Source organism: Trichosurus vulpecula, chromosome X (assembly GCF_011100635.1).
Source record: "Trichosurus vulpecula isolate mTriVul1 chromosome X, mTriVul1.pri, whole genome shotgun sequence".
Lineage (NCBI taxonomy): Eukaryota > Metazoa > Chordata > Mammalia > Diprotodontia > Phalangeridae > Trichosurus > Trichosurus vulpecula.
The window spans coordinates 51,356,948-51,380,263 of NC_050582.1; the positions used below are offsets into that span (position 1 = coordinate 51,356,948).

The 23,316-nt window shown below is 40.4% G+C and overlaps 1 pseudogene; it reads left to right on the forward strand.

Moving 5' to 3' along the window:
• LOC118832536 overlaps positions 1–20,727 on the forward strand; it is a 79,657-nt pseudogene extending 58,930 nt beyond the window's left edge.
• The last annotated feature ends 2,589 nt before the right edge of the window (positions 20,728–23,316 follow it).

The following is a 23,316-nucleotide window of genomic DNA, read 5'->3' on the forward strand; positions in this document are numbered from 1 at the left end:
ATGCTTTTATTTCTCTCTTTCCCCTTCCACTCCTCAACAAAGTTTTGCTTTTGACCACTGCCTTCCTCTTGATTCCCCTCCCTTATCTTACCATTTTTCCCTTGCTACTTCTTCCTTCCCTTCTGACCACCCCACTCCCTTTTTTCCCCTTTCCCCTCCTATTGCCTGTAGGACAAGTTAGATTTCTATACTTATTAGGGTAAGTTATTCCCTTCTTGATTCAAATCTGATGAGAATAAAGCTCAAATACTGCTCTTCTCTCTTTCCCTATACTACAATATGTTTTGTGCCTCTTCATGTGATGTAATTTACCCTTTTCTACTACCTCCTTACCTCTTCTCCCTGAAGCATCCCTTTATATCTCTATAATTATATTTTTATCATTATATCGGTTATTTTATACTGATACCCACAGTCTATGAATATCCCATTCAATTGTCATAATAAGTATACAATTCTCAAGATTGACATATATATCAAACATATATAAAACAAAATAATCCTATATAAGGATATAATTAATTAGCCTTATTGATTAACTAGGGTTTTTTTTCCCCACTTACCTTTTTATGTCTCTCTTAAGTTTTATATTTGGAGATCAAATTTTCCATTGAGCTCTGGTCTTTTCATCAGGAAGGTCTGAAATTCCCTCATTTCATTGAATGTCCATCTCCTTGCCTGGAAAATTATGCTCACTTTTGCTGGGTATTTGATCCTTGGTTGTAGTTCAAGCTCCTTTGCCTTTCTGAATATCATATTCCAATTTCTCCTGTCACTCAAGGTAGAAGCTGAAAGATCCTGCATGATCCTGACTGTAGTTCCATGATATTTGAATTGTTTCTTTCTAGCTGCTTGCAATATTTTCTCCTTGACCTGGTAGTTCTGGAATTTGGCTATAATATTTCTTGGAATTTTCAATTTGGGATCTTTTTGATGGATTCTTTCAACGACAGTTTTACCCTCTGGTTCTAGGACCTCTGGGAAATTTTCTTTAAGGACTTCATGGAAGATACTCTCCAGGCTCTTTTTTTTTCATCATAGCTTTCAGGTAGACCAATAATTCTTATATTGTCTCTCCTGGATCTATTTTCCAGGTCAGTTGTTTTTCCAATCAGATATTTCATGTTTTCTTCTATTTTTTTTCATTTTTTAGATTTTATTTGACTGATTCTTGATGTCTCATAGAGTCATTAGCTTCTACTTGCCCAATTCTAATTTTTAATGTTTCCTTTTCTTCCTTTATCTTCTCTACCTCCTTTTCCATTTGGTTGATTTTACTTTTCAATGAGACATTTTCTCCTTTCATATTCTGATTTTCCTTAACCAATTCCCCAATTTTACCTTTTAAAGATTTGTTTTCCTCAATGATTTTTTCCATTTTTTCTTTTACCTCCCTAATTTGGTTTTTAAAGTCCTCCTTGAGTTCTTCCAGGAATGCTTTTTGGTCTGGAGACCAGTTCACTTTCCCTTTCGAGGTTTCAGATGTGGGTGGTGTCCATGCTGTCCTCTTCTGAATTGGTTTTTGGTCTTCCCTGTCTCCATAATATAAGTCAATCGTTTTTGAAAGCTTCTTACAATTCCTTTTCATGGTGTATTTTTCCCCTCCTGGTTTTTGAAGTGGATCTCTGTTTCTGAGACTCAGGGGGCTCTGTCCCAAGTTTCTTGTGTTGGGATCTAGCTTTATGTTCTACAGCCTCTGGTTTTGTGAGGTGTGCGTGGGGGGGGATGATCTGGCTGCTGGGGGGGTCTCCTATTCCCCAGGACTGCTCTACAGCAGGGGTGGTCTCAGCTCATGTCTGTGTTGGTGTCTGCCACTTCCCCTGGCTGTGCAAAGCCAAGTCTGGGGTCCAGGCATTGACGTTAGTTAGCTCCACCCACTGGGGCTCAGTTACTCTCGATGTTCTGCTAAGGTGAGGGCTGCTGGGACACCTCTCTTCTGCACTAGTCTCCTTCTGCCACCACAGGAAAGGCCCTGTCCCCCACTTCTCTCGCTACTGAAGCCCCCCCTTCTGGCTCCTCTGTTTCTCCTGAGATTTTATTCTCTGGGTTTATTCAAGGGAGGGATATGAGCCATTTTACCTGCACATCCTGGCTACTGGGAGTCCAAGAAGGCAAGTTTCAAACCTTTAGACTGTGAGTTGGAGGCCTCCAGGCTAGCTGCTCCTGCAGCTGAAGGCTCTGCACTCCAACAGACTGCTGTCCTGGGCTGAGAGGCCTGGGGCTTGATCGCGGCTATAGCTGGTACTTCTGCCCTGGGCCTGTTTCTGCTCTGGCATTTCGCTCACCCAGCACTCTCCCAGACCCGCAGGCTGGCCGGATTCCCCTGCTGTTCTGGGTTGGTTTGGTCTGGTGCCCTCATGGTTGCCTGGGGTTGGAGGCCTCCAGGCTAGCTGCTCCTGCAGCTGCAGGCTCTGTGCTCTGACAGACTCCAAGCCTGGGCTGGGAGGCCTGGGGCTCAATCTTGGCCTTAGCTGTAGCCGGTACTTCCACTCTGGGCCTCTTCCCAGGTTTTTCTGAAAGCATCCTGCTCATTATTTCTTATATCACAATAGTATTTCATCACAATCATATACCACAACTTGTTCCACCATCCCCTAATTGATAGGCATTCCCTCCATTTCCAATTCTTTGCCAACACAAAAAGAGCAGTTACAAATATTTTTGTACACGTAGTTACTTTCCCCTTATCTCTTTGGGAAGCAGGTCTAGTCAGAGGGCATGCATAGTTTTATAGCCCTTTGAGCAGTGTTCCATATTATTCTGCAGAATGGTTAGGTTAGTTCATAACTGTACCAACAGTACATTTGTGCCCCAATTTTTCTACAACCCTTGCAACATTTGGCATTTTCCTCTTCTGTCATGTTAGCCCATCTTTTAGGTATGAGGTGGTATCTCACAGTTGTTTTAGCTTGCATTCTTCTAATCAGTAGTGATTTAGAGCATTTTTTCGTGTGACTATTGATAGCTTTGATTTATATTTATATTTATTTTGATTATAAATTTGATTATTTTGGCTGCACTAAGCTTTATTTGTGCAAAAGCTTTTTAATTTCACATAATCAAAATTATTTATTTTATATCCTGTGAAGCTATGTGTCTCTTATTTGGTCCTAAACTCTTCCCTTATCCATATATCTGACAGCTACGTTTTTCTATGTTCCCCTAATTTATTTATGCTATCACCCTTTATGTCTAAATCATTTATCCATTTTGATTTTATCTTGGTATATAGCGTGAGATGTTGGTCTATGCCTGGTTTTTACCAAACTGCTTTCTAGTTTTCTCAGCAGTTTTTGTTGAATGTTGAATTCTTACCCCCAAAGCTTGGATCTTTGGATTTATTAAATACTAGATTACTATAGTCATTTACTACTGTGTATTATGTACCTAATCTGTTCCACTGATCTACAGATATATTCCTTAGTCAGTACCATATTGTTTTGATGGTTACTGCTTTGTAATATAGTTTGAAATCTGGAACTGTTAGGCCACCTTTGTTCACATCTTTTTCACTTATCTTCTTGATATTCTTGATCTTTTGTTCTTCCAAATGAATTTTGTTACTATTTTTTCTAGCTTTATAAAATAATTCTTTGGCAGTCCGGTGTGGCACCAAATAAGTAAATTAACTTAAGTCGGATTGTCATTTTATTATATTGGCTCGGCCTACCCATGAGCAATTAATATTTATCTAATTGTTTAGATCTGTCTTTACTTTTGTGAAAAGAATTTTATAATTGTGTTCATATAATCCCTGCCTTTGTCTTGGCAGGTAGACTACCAAGTATTTTATATTGTCTGCGGTTATTTTAAATGGGATTTCTCTTTCTATCTTTTCTTGCTGAGTATTTTTGGTGGTATATAGAAATGCTGATGACTTATGTGAGTTTATTTATGTCCTGCAACTTTGCTGAAGTTAATAATTGTTTCAAATAGTTTTTTAGTTGATTCTCTAGTGTTCTTTAAGTATACCATGTCATCTGCAGAGTGTTTTGTTGTTTCCTCATTGCCTATTTTTATTCCTTCAACTTCTTTTTCTTGTCTTGTTGCTATAACTCGCATTTCTAGTACAGTATTGAATAATAGTGGTGATAACAGATATCCTTTCTTTACTCTTGATCTTACTGAGTTTATCCCCAATACAGATAACACTTGCTGATGGTTTTGGATAGATGCTACTTACCATTTTGAGGGTCCATTGATTCCTATGCTTTCTAGTATTTTTTCATAGGAATGTGTGCTGTATTTTGTCAAGAGCTTTTTTCTGTACCTATTGATATAATCATATGATTTTTTTTGGTTTTGTTATTGACATGGTCAATTATGCTGATAATTTTCCTAATATCAAATGAGCCCTGCACTCCTGGTATAAATCCCATCTGGTCATAGTATATGATCTTTGTGATATATTGCTGTAATCTCCTTGCTAGTATTTTATTAAATTTTTGCATCAATATTCTTTAAGAAAATTGGTTTATGGTTTTATTTCTCTGTTTTTACTCTCCTTGGTTTAGGTATAAAACCATATTTGTGCTATAAAAGGAATTTGGTAGGACTCCTTCTCTACCTATTTTTTTCAAATCGTTTATATAGTATTTGGATTAATTGTTCTTTAAATGTTTGGTAGAATTCACTTGTGAATCCACCTGCTCCTGGGGATTTTCTCTTAAGCAGTTCATTGATGGCTTGTTCAATTTCTTTTTCTAAATTAGGGTTACTGAAGCATTCTATTTCTTCTGTTAATCTGGGCAGTTTACATTTTTGTAAATATTCATCCATTTCACTTAGACTGTCAGTATTACTGGCACATAATTGAATAAAATAACTCCTAATAATTGCTCTAATTTCATGTTCATTGGTGGTGAATCCACCCTTTTCATTTATTGATACTGATAATTTGGTTTTCTTCTTTCTTTTAAAATCAAATTAATCAATGGTTTCTCTATTTTGTTGGGGTTGGTTATTTTCCTCATAAAACCAGTTCCTGGTTTTATTTATTTGTTCAGGGATTTTTTTACTTTGAATTTTATTAATCTCTTTTTTGATTTTCAGGATTTCCATTTTAGCATTTAATTGTGGATTTTAAATTTATTTTTTCTAGCTTTTTTAGTTGCATGTCCAGTTCACTGAACTGTTCTTTTTACCTTTTGTTGATGTATGCATTTAGAGATATACATTTTCTCCTAAATACTGCTTTGGCTGCATCCCACAAAATTTGGAATGTTAACTCATTGTTGTCATTCTCTTTAGTGAAATTATTGATAGTTTCTATGATTTGTTCTTCGACCCATTCATTCTTTAGGATCAGATTGTTTAGTTTCCAATTAACTTTTAATCTGTGCTTCTACAGCCCTTTATTAAATATAATTTTTATTGCATTGTGGTTTGGGAAGGGTACATTTAATATTTCTATTTTTCTGCATTTGCTTGTGAGGTTTTTATACTCTAACACATGGTCATTTTTTTTGCAAAGGTGCCAGATACAGCTGAGGAAAGGTTCCACTATATTTGAATAGTTTCTTCCTGACTGCTTGAAGAAGAACACTGTCTCAAGCTTCAGGCGTTTTCCATATTGTTGTTTTCAGAGCTAGTGCTGGGGGTTTGGAAGTTGTCAGGGTTGTGTGATCTGGGGAGAGGTGTGGTCACTATTCTCTTGGTCTGCATTCTAGTCATTACCAAGGAAAGGCCTCTGATCCTTTCAGAGCAGAAACAATACCGTTCCTCAAGATCCCTGATCCCTTGGGGCCAAAAGTGATACTGTCTCTCAGGGCTTCCACTCCCTCTTGACCTAAAGGGCCCCTCTCTTCCCTTTGGCTATGGCCCAGAAGCGGGTTTGACAATGGAATTGCCAAACAGCATCTGGTCCTACATCCAGCGCCACCACAGGGGTCCCCTGAAATCTCTTTCTGACCAGGTGTCAGGTTGCCTTACCATCTCTAGCTTGAGAACTCCTGAAGCTGCTGCTGTTTCTTTTGCCACCACCTAGTCTTACCACTGGTGTTTCATCCAAGTGGGCTCCCAGTCAGCTTCCTCCACCATGTCACAGATCTCTCTTTCCAACCTCCTGTGTTGTCTTGGGCTGGAATAATGTCTCACTCTGAGATTTGTGGGTTCTGCCACTCGAGAATTCAGTATGAGGCATTATTTTAAAGTTATTTGGAGAAAAATGTTGGGAGAGTTCAGCTGAGTGCTTCTCTACTCCACTATCTTGTCTCTACTCCTAGAAGTAGGAGTTTGCCTTTGTGAGAAAAAGGACCACTTCTTTATGTGAGATGACCATCTAGAAGGATTTAGTGAAGAAATGTGTCTGAGGGATGTAAAATGAGTATGAGAGGAGAAGAGGGAGCTCTCAGCACATGGCATAATTTTTTCAATGAAATATTAGGGGAAGGTCTCTAAGAGGCTTGAGGGATGATGAAAAGGTTTAGAAGTGATGCTCTGGTGAATAAGACAGCAAATTAGTTAGTGGGATGTAAAAAGATTGCCTTTCTGCAGTGAAAGTCCAATTGAGATTATGTAATATAAATTTGTAGTAGATCCAAGCATCATTGTTTCATGTTTTTCTCCAACTCTAGTCAGCAACATATGAATGGGAGTAAAATAGGTGGATGTAGGAGTAATCCAAGGGTGGGGGGGAGAGGCAGGAAAATCTAAAATAAACCATGGTTGGGGGAAGGATAAAGGAAGAGAGGACCAAGGGATTGGGTAGTAGGGGTGGTATAGAATAGATAAGTTTACACAGCATCAATTAGGGGCTCAGGATCAGTGGAATGTAGTGAGTAGGAGATAATGAGAGTATGATAACCACTGAGGAATGAATGAGTCTAGACAGAGTAACAAGAAATTTGCATTCTACCTGAAACAGGTATTAACATGTCTACAAATAGGTAAAATCAAGGTAATCTAAGAAAGGAGGTAGGAAAGACTTACATGATCTCATGTTGAGTGAGGGGAGCAGAACCAGGGGAACACTATGCATGATTACAAACACACGGTATCTGTATTGATATATCTGGCTCTTCTCAGCAATGCAAGGTTCTAAGACAGCTCCAAAAGACTCATGATGGAAAAAGCTATCCCCATCCAAAGAAAGAATTATGGAGTCTGAATACAGATTGAAGCAAACTATTTGTTCTCTTTTTTCCTTTTCTTTCTTTTTTGGTTTTGTTTCTTCTTTCTTGTGGTTCATTCCATTGGTTATAATTCTTTTTTGCAACCTGACTATTGTGAAAATAAGTTTAATGTGAAGGTGTATATAGAACCTATATCGGACTGCATGCCATCTTGGGAGGGAGGGGGGAGAGGGAGGGAGAGAAAATTTGGAGCTCAAAAACTTGTGGAACTGAGTGTTGTAAACTAAAAATAAAAAATAATTTTTCAAAATCCAAAAAAAGAAAGGAGGTAGCACTGGGGAGGTGTTCCTTACACATGACTTGCCACATCCCTTCTCTATGCCTCTGTACTTCTTGTCCCCCATGCCTTGTATCCTCTCCCATTCTCCTTTCTGTCTCCTGGATTAGCTCCCTTCCTTCACAAGTCAGCTCAATAGTTACCTTCTGTGGAAGGCTGTTTTGGTCCCCACAAGTCCCCATGCCTTCCCCTCTCCATTCTATTCTGCTCTCCCTTCTATTCTATAGGCATCTTGCATGTGCTCAGTTATTTGCATGTTGTTTCCACCATCAGAATGTGAGCTCAAGGGCAAGGGCTGTGTTTTTACATATCTTTGTACCCCCAGAACTTACCATGGTGACTAGCATGCAGTAGGTGCTTAATAAATGCTTGTTGATCAATTGGTTGGAAAAAATAAGAGTTCTAAGAGATGGAGATGAGAAGGGAAGCATTGGAGACCTAGAAGACAGTCTCAGTCAGGGTGGGAGATGGAATGTTGAGTTTGGGGAATAGCTTGGAGCCAGTTTTGCTAGAATGGAGCAGAAGAGAAAAGAGAAAGAGAAGATTTTGGCCTGGGGTACAAGGGCAGTGTATAGGCCCAATGGAGAGAGGAAGCATCAGCTAGATGGGCCAATAAATAGTACTGAACTTATAATCAAGAAGACCTGAGTTCAAATCCTGCCTTAGCCACTTACTAGACATGGACAAGTCAGTCCACCTTTCCTGGCCTCAGTTTCTTTACCTACAAAATCAGGTTCCTAATAGCCCCTACTACCCAGTCATTGTAAGAATCAAATGAGATAGTGTTTGTGATGTACTTTGCAAACCTTAAAGCACTAAACAGACGTGAGTTGTTATTGTTGGTATTATGGAGTCTAAGTTAATTCAACAAACATTTCATTTGTTGATATTGTTGTTCAGTCATTTCAGTCATGTCTGACCCTTCATGACCCCATTTGGGGTTTCCTTGGCAAAGATACAGGAATGGTTTACTATTCCGTTCTCCAATGGGTCCATTCCGTCAGGTAATCAGAGGTTAAGTGACTTGCCCAGAGTCACACAGCTAAGAAGTGTCTGAGGCTGGATTTGAACTCAGTTCTTCCTGACTCCAGGCCCAGTTCCCTAACCACTGAGCCACTGACTGCCTCCAGCATTTCATTAGGAGCTATTATAGAGAGTCAGCATGATACAGGAGAAAAAATACGTTGAAAGTCAAAAGATCTGGTTTCAAGTCTCAGCTTTGCCACTTTTGACTATGTGACCTTGGATAAGTCATTTTACTTCTCTGGGCCTTAGTTTCCCTCACTGTAAAATGAGAGTGTTATCCTCTGAGAGCCTTTCTAGCCCTAGAGCAGGGATTCTGGGGTCTGTGAATTAGTGTTTTTTCATATTTTGATGACATAATTGTTTTGCTTTGTAACCTTGTGCATTTTGATTTATGTGTTTAAAAACGTGATTCTGATAAGTGGTCTGTTGGTTCCACCAATTTACCAAAGGGGTCCATGATACAGAAAAGGTGAAGAACCCTTACTCTAGAAGTATAATCTTCTCTGTTGACCAGGGAAAATCACTTAATCTCTCTGGCCACAGTTTCTTCATCTGTAACATGAGGGAGTTGAACTAGATAAGTTCTAATGTCCCTTTTTCTTCTAAGAAAGAGAGAGATTTAAAGATAAAGGAGGGAGAGGGGAGAGAAAAGAGAGAAGAGAAAGACAGGGACAGAGAAAGAGAGAGACAGAGAGAGAGGAACCAGGGAGCCAGTCAAGAGCAGGGCTATCAGTACTGAAACTCCATCCATCTCTCAAAAAGATGATATATGAGCCAATCAGAAAGACTGAGTTGGTCAGAATATTTCTCAAAGAGCCACAGCTCTGGAGGCTAGATGAAGAAATACACTTAGAAGAGAAAAGAGAGCCAGCCTTTCCCGAGCTCTCCACTGCCATTAGTCTTTGGGCACGCAGTGCCTAGTAGCCTGAAGCCAGCAGTCTGCTGCTCCATTAGATTGTGTCTAGCTCCATCTTTCATTGATTAATGCTTGCAAGGACTTTCTTGCCAACTAGATTGCAAGTGCTTGAGGGCAGGGACCATTTCATGTGATATAACTAGGAACTAGGAATCCATTTATAGCTCAGCTTCCAGCTCTGCTGTTTACGGGAGGTGAGATCGTGGGCGACTCCCTTCCACTCCTCTGATAAAATGAGATTGGCCCAGACGATCCCCAAGGCCCCTTCCTGATCTGACAGTCTTTGAGTTTATAAAATCCAGTCTTATCACAAACTTGCTAGGCAAGCTTGGGCAAATCCTGTTCTCTCTGGGCCTCAGTTTCCACTTCAGTAAAATCAAGGGACTGGGTTACATGGTCTCTAAGGTCCCTTCCACATCTGACATTCTGTGCTTCTCCCTTGTGCTCCCAACAGTGCCTAATAGTACAAAGCAGAGAATAAGTGCTTAGTAGTGACTTAGTAACTTAATTTGAGAAATTATGATATGAAGAGGTAAAATAAGCCAGAATAAATAGCTTGCACTATTGATCAGAATCACAAGGAATCTGGAAATGGTCTAGTAAAGGAGGTGAGTGGGGGAGACTGAAGTTGTGTACTGGAAATGGGACATGAGACTAGGAAAGCCCCAAAAGTTTTCTGATGGATTCAGTGTGAAAAAGCAGTGACCAAATGCTCCCCTCAGTTTCATGGGAGACACTATGTTGAAATGAGAATATAAGGAACTAAAGAAATTCTTAATGGATAAATGGAGTTGAAAGGATATGATGCCTAGGCCACCACAGGTATGAGAGCAAGGGGTATTCGTGGGCTCCAAGAAATTCTACATGAGGCTCGTTGAGGGAAAAAATGGTTGCTGGTCATGGATGCAGCACATTGAATATGAGTGAGTAAATGTGTATTTGTCTGGAAGTGTGAAAATCTAATCAAAAGATCTTTAAGCTGGAAAGGAAGAGGGAGAAAGAAAACTGTCTTTGCATAGCCACCAAACTAAAATGTCAGAAGGAGATGAGAACACAGCAGCCCACAGGAGAAAACGATCCATGAAATAAGCCAGTAATAAAATGCAAGGCCTCAGATGTCTGTGTCCAAAGTGTAAATAACAAGCGAGTTGAATTAGGGATTCTAATGCAAGCAGTCAAATTTGAACTCAAAGATATTAATAGGATTTTATGGGATTAAAACCTTGCTTAGAAAATGGCTTTGTAAGAGTAAACCTTTTGCAAAAGAAACAACATAAGTGAAAGGGGAAGGGGCTTGAGAAGCATTTCATACTAAGAAAATATACGAATGGGAGAAAATCCAGGAGTGGAGAGTATTTAGATAAGACAGAAGGGCTACTGTTGTCAAAATATACTACACACCAATTGAATACGGAGAGAAAAGAAGTGAGAAGTTCAGAGATCGCAAGCCTGGCACAGAGGCATTCAAAGGCCCACATATTATCAAATGGATAATATTTGTAAAGTGCTTAACACAGCATCTGGCACATAGTAGGCACTTAATAAATGCTTGTTTTCCTTTCTTTATTAACTGGCTCTCTCCTACCTTTCCAATCTTCTTATACCATGTCTTCTCTACTTCCAGTCTTCTCACCTCCATGCACTCTTCCATCCAGTGACATTGACCTCTTTGGTGTTCCTCACACAACTCCAGAGATCCCAACTCCAAGCATTTTCACTGCCTGTCTCCCATGGCTACAATTCCCTCCCTCTTCATGTCTGCATCCTGTGATTTCTTGTAAGGCATGATTTTAGACTATTTTAATATGTTTTCTTTGGAACATGAATTTTTTTCATGGCTGCCTGAAATATTTGCTGTTTAATGTGTCTGAAGTTTTACTGTGATGTTTCTTGGTGAGTTAAACATGGAGTTCCTTTCTCTTGGATTCTATTGATCTGTACTCTGTTTCCAATAGTTGTAAAGTGTATGAACAGACTACTTTTACTATATTTTTCACTGAGAGATTTATAATCCTTATATACTTCTTGACACCATATTTTTAGTTCTTAATTGTTTTGTAGAGCTCCCGTGTTCTTCCAATTTTGTCAATTAGTTTGCCTTCTCTCTGTGTTCTTGTATTCAAATTTTCCTATTTTCTCTTTTATTCAGAGATTATCATTTTGAAGTTTATGTCATTTGTTCCCTTTCTCCTATGTTCTTGTTCTATTTACATACTTATTCCTTGAGAGATCAAATTTCTGTACTTATATATTTGATGGCTTTACTTCATTTTTGTTGCTCTTCTGAACCATTCTGGACAGTCTTGGAGTTTCTCTATTGTCATTTCTGAAGGGCATGTAGAATTCAAAGTAATAGTTTCATCTTCCTTAGAGGTTTTTGACTCAGTTTCCTTTGTTGCAAACTACTCATTCATTGGAATGTTTTTTTTCCTTAAGTTATTGGCTCATTTTTCCTCCTTTATCAGCTTTTATCTATCTTCATCAATCATTCCACTGTTTTGTGGTATCCTTTTTGTAATTATGCTTATTACTGTCAATATCTTCCCTTCTTTACTAGATGGCTTTATTTAGGTCCAACAATGTCATGCTCCACCAACCCCCGCTGTCTGTACTTTGTTCTCCCCAGGCAAAACAAGTTGGGTGAGGTTTGTGGTCCCCAAGAGGTGGAGGTAGCTAGCTAGCTTACTGCCACAGGGAGATGCTGAGAGATCTGGGGCAGCTAGGCCTATTGTTCATTTTTCATCACTTCTTTGTATTCATAGGACCTCAACCCACTGGGCCAGGGGGAAGATCCATTCAGGATACTGGCACAAGGAAATTCTACAATTTGACTCATTCGGCTTCCAACCTCCTCCACAGGCATCACCTTTCCTTTGTCCTGAACCTCTGTGGTTGGTTCAGTTCATAGGTCCCAACCTGCTTGCCCTGGTATGAGACATTCTCCAGAACACTATTGAGGGGTCAACTATAATAACTGATGGCTAAAACCGCAATTGCCATAAGGGATAGACAGGTTGGGGGGAAGGGGCAAGTTGCATAAGGGATAGACAGGTTGCAGGGGGCAAGTTGCCTGCTTCCCTGGAGCCACTTGGTTTCAAGCTTGTAAAGAGCAGTGCTTTAGATTTGGAGAGATAGTGGAAGACAGGGAAATTATCTTCAATTATTTTTATGAGAATTCTCTTTTGGTGACTTCTTTCAACTCTCTTCTTCCTGACTTTGTTGTTTTGTTTGCATTGTTAGGTGTCTTTCTTGTTAAGTTGACATTGTAAGGGAGAAGGCCAGTCTTAGGTTATTTCTTTTTATTTTTGGAGGGTGGGAGGCAGGGCAACTGGGGTTAAGTGACTTGCCCAAGGTCACACAGCTATAAGTGTGTCAAGTGTCTGAGGCCACATTTGAACTCAGGTCCTCCTGACTCCAGGGCCGGTGCTCTACTCACTGCACCACCTAGCTGCCCCTAGGTTACTTCTTACTCTGCCACATTCCCAGGATTTTTTCCCAACTTTTTTTTATTTTTTTTAAGTGTTAAGATCAGGGTCAATTGACTCAATCAATAAATCACCTCATCCCAATTAAAGTAACTAACAAGTAAACCAGGTGTTAATATGCCCATTTAATCAGTCAGTCAACCAAAGGCATTGAACTAATGTGTGTCATGTGATATTCTGTTGGCCTTCTATAAAATAGAAAGCCAATTTGAAACCCAGAATTGTTTAATTGTCTGTCAGCTTAGAACAGAGAACGGTTCAAGCCAGACCCCTGAGAGGGAATTCCTTGGAATGGGAGAATAGAGTCTCTGATTCCTCCCCAATCTCCTGACCAGAAGAGGTCCCTTTAGATTTGAACTTTTATTGGCATCCTAAGTGTCCCTAGCCACAGTGACTGGTGGCAGTGTCTTCATCAGTAGCCAAGGATAAACTAGAAACATTGAGGAAAGGCAGCTTCATACACCATACCTAAGGGGAATTTCCTAGGATCCCACAAAGGGGAAATGAGGATTGTGAGCAAAAGGATGTATAAGAACATTGAGTTACCTCCCCTTTGCCACAGGTCCTCTAGCTTAAGCCCACTATCCACTAAGCACTGTATATACTTGTGGAACAATGCACCTCCACTTTGGAGGAATGTTTTGTACCAACTGTTCATACTATACCATTTTAGTAAATATCTGCTTCTAAAGCCTAATTGTCTGGATGGCTAATTGCTATTAACTGATAATCAATGGGGCAAACACAGCAGTTGGGGCATGTGAGCTATTATAGCATTGGAAGGACACTCCCAACTCCTCAGAGTTCCCTAGAACTCTGAGAACAGAATAGCCAGCCTTGCTCTGGGCCCAGCCTGCCAACTCTGGTGGGGAGGTGACAGGGAGTATCAGAAGAATGAGCCCAAAGCATGTGCTATAAAAGACATGTGTAGAAGATAGAAGCAAGGCCAAATAACAAAGTATGAATGCAAAAGTGTGGTATGGTCCTATAAGAATAAATCTAGTAAAGCTATTAGTTTAGAGGATAAAAAAAGAAGTAGGACTATTGCTTAGGACAGATTGGACTATGATCAACTAAAGCAGGGAGGAATAAATCAGCTTAATTCTAATTTTGCTTCTGTATTCTCTGCCAAGGAAAATGATCAATGGACTGGAAAAGCCAGAACAAAAGTCACTTAGAAAGTTGATTCCAAGTGTAAATAGGGAGATGGTAAGAGACTACCCACCTATCTTTGATGACTCCAATTCATTGGGACTAAATGACTACATCGTAGGTTCTGAGGCATTAAAAACTGGCAGATGTAGCTCCTGAGCCATTACCAATGATCTTTGAAATATCATGGAAAACTTGAGAGGTAACATAGGATTAAAGAAGGGCAAAGGGCCCAGTTTTCAAAATAGAAGAGAGAATGGTCTGCAGACTATATGAGTGAACTTGACCTCAATTTCAGACAAAATTCTAGAATGTACAGTATTATTAAAAGGGTGGTTAGTAAATAGCTAGAAAATGAAGCAGTGATCACAAAGGCCCAGAATGGCTTCATTTTGAATAGATAATGCTATATTAGCCTTATGAAGCTGATAGATATCAATTATCTAGATTTTATTGAGTATTTACCCTATTCAAATGTACAAGATAGAGAAATGTAGGCTAGATTATAATAGAATTACATGGATTTGAAATTGTTTAAATGGTTATACCCAAAGATTAGTTGTTAATGGTCCAATGACAGTATGGAAGCAGGTATCTAGTACAGTATGCTAGGGATCTGCACTTGGCTCTGTGTTTAACGTTTTTGTCAGTGACTTGGATTAAAGCATAGATGGCATGCTCATCAAATTTTCAGAAGATACAAAGCTGAGAGCTAATGCACTGAATGGCAGAGTCAGGATTTATAAATATCTTCTTATCCCCAATGTAGCAAAAAAAAAATCCCTTCTGTTTCCTTAGCTTTCATTGCTTGCCTCAGATCAATCTGAGATTTAGCACTCTTGACATTATTTTTACAGGACCCTGTCACCACACACTTTTGTATTCATCCTCTGTTACCTACCCTTGCTTCCATCTTATTTACATGTCTTTGAAAAAATCTAATTGTAACAGGTTTGGCCTTGTCAGCAATCAGAATCATGGGGAAGGTGACTGTCTATTATCCAGAACTCTGCCCCTTATGGTCATGTCCTGGACTGTCAATTTCAGTCTATCCAGTCCTACATCTGATGTCACATCTTCTTGCATCAGCATTCCTAGCTCCTGGGCATTATGCATCAAAGATAGAAAGACACAAAGATAGAAATGAAAATGGCCCTGCCTTCCAGGAGTTTCTATTCATTCAAGTGAGAGAACATCTACATAAACAAGTATATTTGAAATGTATGCAAAATAAATCCAAAGCCATTTTTGAGGGGGAGGGACTAGCAGCTGAAGGAAGGGTCAGAAAAGGCTTCATGTAGGAGTTGTGCTTGTACTGAGCTTTGAAGGAAACTGTGGATTCTAAAAGGCAGAGATGACAAGAAAGGTGACTTGCAGGCACAGAGCACAGCCTGTGGCAAAGGCAAGTAGGTGGGAGGTGGAGTTTTATGTGAGAGGAAAAGAGGAAGACCAGTTTGGTAGGACCTTAGTGTAAATGAACTTCATGTTTACAATGCACTTTACACTCATGATCTCATCTGATACTCACTACAGCCACAACAAGTGGGTAAGGCAAATACTACTGTTTCCATCTCATAGATGAACAAACTGAGGCTTAGAGATGAGGAAGGACTTGCCCGAGTCAAATGGGATGGATTTAGTACTTTAACCCAGGGCCCCCAACTGGTACCATGACAGGGTATATAGAAAGCCAGTCTCAAAGACAGGAAGATTTGAGTTCAAGTCCCAGCTCCAACACATAATGGCTATATGACCCTGGACAAGTCACTTAATTTAATGCTCTAGTTGTAGAGAAGGTGCAGAACTGCAATGGCAGAGAGAGTTTCCTGACCCAGGAGTTCCAATACCAACAAGATTACAGGTCCAGTCCCCATTCCTCCTAACTCAAAATCCAGTGCCCTTTCTACTATACCCCAGCTGCCTCCATCTTCACACATTTACATGAGATGTTATGCTGTATGTACTTGATCCTCACTATACCTCTTTGGGTAAATGATGTGTAGCTAAGATTCAAACCCATGATTGCAGATTCCAAATTCAATACTCTTTGCAATGTACCCATACTTCCTCAAAAATGTATTAAGATAGAGTGTCAGACAAACACAGTAACCAAAAAGGCATTGTGCATTGGGTGCTGTCCATGGTACTGACCAGAAAAAGGCAAATAAATGCTTGGAATGTCACCTATGGAAAGGAGAGGACTCAACATCCTATTGTTACTACCTCCCCCCCCAATAACTATCACCACCAAAACCTTGCCATTTGTCTTTATGAAAAGAGGGGAGTTGAGGGGAAAAGTGGGGTAGGGGAGAAGCCTGTCATTTTATCCTTCCACAGAGATGGTGGTGGTGCCATACACACACACACACACACACACACACACACACACACACACACACACACCATCTTCCCAAAGTCAGTCAGTGAAATCTGGGGGAACTGTGTGAAAAACACCTCCTTTATAAACCAACTTCTCTGCTTCATGATAGAAAAAAGGAGGAGGGTTTTGGGGGACAGGGGTGAGGAATACAGTAGTCTGGGAGGATGTAAGTAGGTACAACTCAAACAGGAAGAAGCTGAATGACAAGGCAAGGGGAAAAGTGCTGACAAGCAGCACAGCAAGGAAGGCAGCCTGATGACTCCTGCTGGAAAGCAGCTGGGAACCAAGTTATTTGCAATCTAGAAGACTCAGAAATAATTTCGCAAGACCGACCCACATGAGATCCAATTTCTAGAAGTGCAGGAAGAGCAGCACAGAGCCATTGATTAATGGCTTTGAAAACAAGAAGTCAGCAGCTAACACCCACAGGGCCCCAATTTAGAGGGGGAATTGTCCTGTGGGAAAGCTGGACCAAACCTGGCTCAGATTTCTATACTGCAGTTATCCAATTCTCCAAATCCTTGTGAACAAAGTTGGTAAGAGTGGGTTTTTCTTCCTTTTAAGTGGAGGATGGGAGAAAGAAAGAGAGAGAGAGAGAGAGAGAGAGAGAGAGAGAGAGAGAGAGAGAGAGAGAGAGAAAGAGAGACCAACAGACAAACAGACAGACACAGAGACTCATAGATACTGAGAAAGGAAAAATAGAAAGATAAAGGAAGAGGGAAGGAAGAAAAATGAAAAGATAGAAAACTTTCTGAAATACGTGTCACCCATTGACACATAAACCAGGAGTGGTGTCACCTAACAAAGTTAAGTGAAGAAAAATAGACGAGGACTTGAAATCAGATTAACTTTGCTAGGCATCAAGCAGTTCATAAGGACAGATGCATCAGCACTAACTTTTTTAAACTCACCTCTTCCTAATATTTCTCCACTGTACCATTGTCACAGTGGGGAAAATAGATGCTATCAGTCTTTGAATATCTTTATACTTTTAATAGCAAGAAGAGACCTTACAAATCCAAAGATATCCCCAAAGCATTTCTATCTGGTTTGGGAACTTATTTAGGAGCTTATACATTAATACATGAGCCTAGTGTGCCAGGAATTTGCTTTAAGAAAAAAGAAAGAGGGGCAGCTAGGTGGCTCGGTCAGTAGAGTACCGGCCCTGGAGTCAGGAGGACCTGAGTTCAAATCCAGCCTCAGACACTTGACACATGTACTAGCTGTGTGACCTTGGGCAAGTCACTTAACCCCAATTGCCCTGCCAAAAAAGAAAAAGAAAAAAGAAAGAAGACAGAGTTCCCTGAACAATTGACTCTGGGGGGATAAAGATCATGGGATCATGGGATTGTAGCATAAAAAGTCATAGATAGAGAGCAGCAAGAGAGCTTAGAGGTCATCTAGTCTGACCCTATTATTTTATATTTGCTCAAGGCTATAAGGGTAGAAAAGAGCACAGTTACTAGAATCTGAAGCCAGATTCGCAGGCTCCCAATCTGAAACTCTTTCTACTGATATCACTGCCTTCAGTTTGTCAGAGATCTTCAAACAGAAGTGCTTGGGGGTTTTAAGTATTGGCAATGCTGGCTGATCTTGAGGTTCTTACTAGTTCCAGAGTCGCATGACTTTTCTAGGGGAGACTTTAATCATTCCAATTAGAGGCATGCAACTTTCATGGGAGCAGCTATCTGAGGACTGGAAACTTGGCACTGCAGGAAACCTCCTGATGGGCTGAGCCCTGCCCCACATTTTTCAAAGTTTCCTGTTTGTATACTCAGCCAAAAAGCTTCAAGTAGCCAAATGCCAAAGGGTGATTAAGGAAATGAAATCCTCAAGCAAGGCTCTGGCTGGCCTGCCTTGCCCTTTGGGAATGGAAATACACATCACTGAAAATTAAACAGTAATGTAATCTTTTTTAATTCCAATCTTCAATGAGGACCCAGTGGCAGAAGAAAAGAGGCAGACAGGAAAGGTTGGGGTTGACTTGGCCTGAAGGAATATTGCCTTTGGAGAGATGGAGGATGTAGAAGGATGGGACTATGCCTGGCAAAGCCTAATATTTAAATGTAGAGAATGGCTTTAAATTATACATGTGTCAAATTCTATAGATCAGAAGCGCTTAACCTTGTTGGTGCCATGGATGCCTTTGGCAGTCTGATGAAGCCTATAAACCCCTTTTTATAAATGTATAAAATAAATTACAAAGTATTCAAAAAGGGAACCCACTGAAATACAGTTTTCAAAATATTTAAAAATCTGATTGATGTGCCCCAAAATGAGAACCCCTGTTCTAGGGGATTTGATTGGAAACCAAGTTGTCATTTAAAAAATTTATCAAGTTATGAGATTTGGAGTGTTGCCTTTCCCCCAGTTTACATGATCTCAAAGACATTACATTTGGTTGAGCTGATTTCAGGGCCACTGCAGAAACAATCTGTAAGAAATGGGAGGAGGAGTTTTGTTTCCACAGAACTAAAGGTGTGCTTCCCTGCCCTCCCCCACCCCAGCTTTAGCAGAGACCAGGCCTCAAGGTCAGTCAGGTGAGAGGTCAGAGGCTTGTAAGCATGTGCATACTTTTTGAGAAGGCAGTCTGGGGAATTAGAGAGGCCAAACCCACTTGAACCTGTTCAAGCTTATCTAGGGTCTGGTCTTGGTCAGGAATCCAGGCCTACTGATTTGCATCATTTGCATATGTTAAAGAGGGAAAGTAGGGGATGTAAAAGAATATAGTTTAATACAAGGAAAATCTAATTAACTTCACTTTTGCTTCTGTATCCTTATTATCCTATTTATATAAACTGTATAACCTAGGAAAACTATGTAAAAAACAAAGATTGTAAACTAACCATGACTCTAGCAGGAGTGGAGGGAATGGTTACCCCTGCTCCTGCAGCTGTATCAGTGTGAGTGTTCCCTCGAGCACTACACCCGCTCTACCGGGGAGCATAATAAAATGCCTTCCTCTGCCCACTGTGGTCCTGGGTTCTTTGGGTGTGAATGGGCAAATCACATGGGTTTTCCTAAGGTCAAGTGAAGGGAAGCAACAGGCAGCGGAAGCTCGCCAGGCTTACTCCTGGATCTTGTCTTGGGGTGTCCTGTGATTCCCACTGAGGTGTTAAGAGGGCTACCACTCTGGATTCCCTTGGGGAACCCTGTGGTCTGCACGGCCTTCTTAAGGGGACATCACATGGGATTTCTGGCCCTGTCTCGGGAGCCTTGTGATCTTACTGCTATCCTAAGGGGCCATCACTTGGGTTTTCCTTAGGGTCTGACCCCTAGGAGGCCCTGTGATCCCCACAGATTAAGGGATGGCTACCACTTGGTCTTCCTCTGGGAGTCCTGTGGTCTGTACAGCCTTCCCTAGGGATTATCACAGGGTTCTTCTTCAGGACTTTGGCCCTGCCTAGGAAGTCCAGTGATCCCCAAAACCACGTTTCTCACAAATCGATCTCCACAAGGTTTGAGCTCAAAAGCTGGAGCAGCAAAATGGATTCCAAAGGGCTAGGCAGGCCAAAGGCAAAGATGGTAGACTGATCATCAGGGTTTGCCACTCAGCCAATGGCCATTACTACCCAGTAGGGAGCTCTGGGCATGACACACTCCCCAAACACTGTACTTCTCTTGCCTCATTTTTACTACAGGACTCAGTGTTGGGCAGATGAAAATTTGAGACTGGCCTCCAGGAAAGTAAGAGAGAGGAGCTTTGTACCCAGTGGAAATTTTATTTTTGTCTTTGCATTATGGGATAACACTCTTCAAATTGGAGACCTAAATAAGGATGGTAACCAGATTCAGGTGTTGTCTAGACTTCTGCAGTGAATTTACTGCTGTCCCATCTCCCTCTACTGCAGCACACGGTGTACTCAGTGTTCTTCGGCTAGACAGAAGTCTGTGCTTCTGCGGAGCAGAATTGGGAAGCTAGAGGGACATCAGAACAATGTTGTTTCTTTTGACTTTTCACTTGACTCAGCACTACTTTTCACAGTTTCCTATGACACCAATTTGGGATCCCTGGACTGGAGGGAAATTGAGGATACTGCAGCATGTTTTAGATTCTCCAATGAATAATCCTGTTGATATACATGAGTGAAATGTGAGTCTTCCCTGAAAACTTACACCTTGTTACAGATAAACTGCTCAGGATTTGAACTTTAGAACTGAGAACTCCAGTTCTATTTGCTCCAGCTGCATTATGATCAATGGTCTTCACTGTACATTTTTCCCACATGGCACAATTATCATCACAGGAACAAAAGAGCAACATCCAGCTCTGGACATTGAAATTTTTGTGCTGTCACGCCCTTTATAGTTTTCTTACAGCTTATCAAGTCTTAGCACCGCCAATACCAAGAAACTGAAAGAGTTCCCTGCCATAATACATGGTTTTGGTAGAGAAAGAAAGAACATGGAGGTAACCTTCCTGACAAAGGTCAGGCTAAAGTCATTGAAAAGAAACAAGATAGGCTTAACCCTGGCTCTCCATTGAACTAGAATTTTGTTTTGAATTGCAAACATGAAGTTAATAGAATGTAGCAAGAAAAAACCCAGTGGACTGGTCATTGACCTTTAAATCTATAATGTCAAAAATTCAGTCATAGAAGAAGGTAGTTCCAATTCCCATGGCTACAGAGCCTGAGTTTAAATTGTCCACTTATAAAGAGCACAATTTAATTTTCTCTAGTTGTCTTGATTCAAAGTTATGATAATGTTTTGCTAATAAAAACGATTGGGCCTCCAAAGCAAATTTACAAAGGAAGAAACTGAGGACAAGGGAAGTGACTTAGCCAGGGTCATGCAGAAAATACTAGATCCATACTTAGAAGAGACCTCAGAGGCCTTCTAGTCCGGCCCCTTCATTTTACCGAGAAGGAAACTGAGGCCCAGGGAGGGGAAATGACTTACCCAAGGTCACACATAGGATCTTAGATCTAGGGTAAGAAGGAAAGCAAGTCACTGCTGATTGTGTTTATATGTTAGGATACAAGACTGGGAGCACATCCCTAAGGAGACTTTGAGAAGAACTTTAGCTGGGTGCCATGTTGCATGGTCTGGAAAGTGCCTATGGGAGCAATTGAGCACAATTCTCCAAAGCAACAATAGGAAAACATTTTGAAAGATCATTTTGTGTTCAGGGCAAATCTGTTATACAGGTAGTCATATGGTCCTGGTGTAACTGGAGTACTGATTAGCTTCATAGAAGGAGTCTTCACTGTGTAAAGAGCTCTTTAAATTAGAGGTTCTTATCCTGGGGTCCAGGAACTTTTTAATATATATTTTAATAACTATATTTCAATGTGTTTGGTTTCCTTTGTAATCTTATATATTTTATGCATTTAAGGAGGATTCTACATGCCTCAAAGGGGTCCATGATACAAAAGAAGGTTAAGATTGCTGGTTTAAGTAGTAAACTTCTCCAGTGAATTTAAAATATAATTTGGTTGACAAAAACAAAATCTGAGCAAAATACTTCAGAACTAGATAAATTGTGGAAATAACACATAAACATTCAAATTTGTGAAGATCAAAACACATTTATCTCTATGCCCATGGTATGCTATTAGGTCAGGGAGATAGATTTCAGTTCAGTAAAAGGAACTTATATAATAAAGGAACTTCCTAAAAATTAAGGCTATTCCATAATAGAATGAGTTGCTTCAAGGGTCAGTGAGCTCCCTATCACTGGAGGTATTTAAGCAGACCTGCATAATAACATATTGGGTGAATTATACAAACATGGTTAACACAGGCAGGGGTCATCACAGGGCTGGTACATAAGACAGATAGGATGTTGTCGTTGCGTTGTCTAGCCATTTTTGAGTCACATCTGACTCTTCATGAGCCCATTTTGGGGGTTTCTTGGCAAAAATACTGGAGCGCTTCACCATTACCTTCTCCAGTTCATTTGACAGATGAGGAAACTAAGGTAAACAGGATTAAGTGACTTGCCCAGGGTCACACAGCTAGTATTTGAGGCCAGATCTTGAACTTAGAAAGATGAGTCTTCCTGACTCCAGACTCCACTCTATCTACTTCACCACCTAGTTATAAAAGCTACATTCCAGGCAAGGCCAACAAATAAGGCAGTGTTACCCAGTGCTGTCCCCTGCTCAGCTGCCAGTCATCACCCCCAAAGGAAACTAGTGGTGGTCTCTCAGATAAGGGTCTAGCATGAACAAGGATCTTTTTTCAGCAGTCAGCCCCCTCACATAGGCAGTAAGTGGCACTAGATTTAGAGCTGGAAGGAATCTTAGAGGCAATCTAATGCAAACTCCCAATTTACGAATGAGGAAACCAAGTCACTTAAACCAACGTTAAGTTGACTCCCCAAAAGTCACACAGTAAATGGCTAGGAAGGATTTGAACTCATCTTTCTGACTCTATGTCCAATTCTCTACCTACCACTAAACGTAGTATTCTTCAGGTCCCAGCTTTTAATAAATTCTCGTTTAATTGAATCTAACTTGATTGAATTGAGAACTCAAATTCCGTTCCTTTAAGGAACAACTCAGAGTGCATACAATTTCCATTCCTTCATGGAAGCAGGGCTAGATATGCAGGACAGAGCATGAGATCCTTCACACTGCAGATGGTCTAAGTGGATCCCAAGATTTCTTTCTGAGGGCAACGTGGCACTGTATGGACTTGGGGTCAGGAAGACTTGTATTCAAATGCCAGCTCAAACACTTCACTTCTAAGACTCACTTTCCTCTCTTGTAAAACAGAAATAAGAAATGTCTTGGTCATTTGTGTGAGGAAAATGTTATGAAAATGACCAATGGACATGGAGTCAAAGGACACTGGTTCATATTTTGGCTCTGGAACTTACTATTTGTGTGACTTTGTACAAGTCAATTCCCTTCTCTGGTCCTCCTTTTTTTACTTTAAAATGAGAGGATTTGATTTGGTGACTTCTGGATCTATGACCTTATGGTGATAGTGGGCAAGTT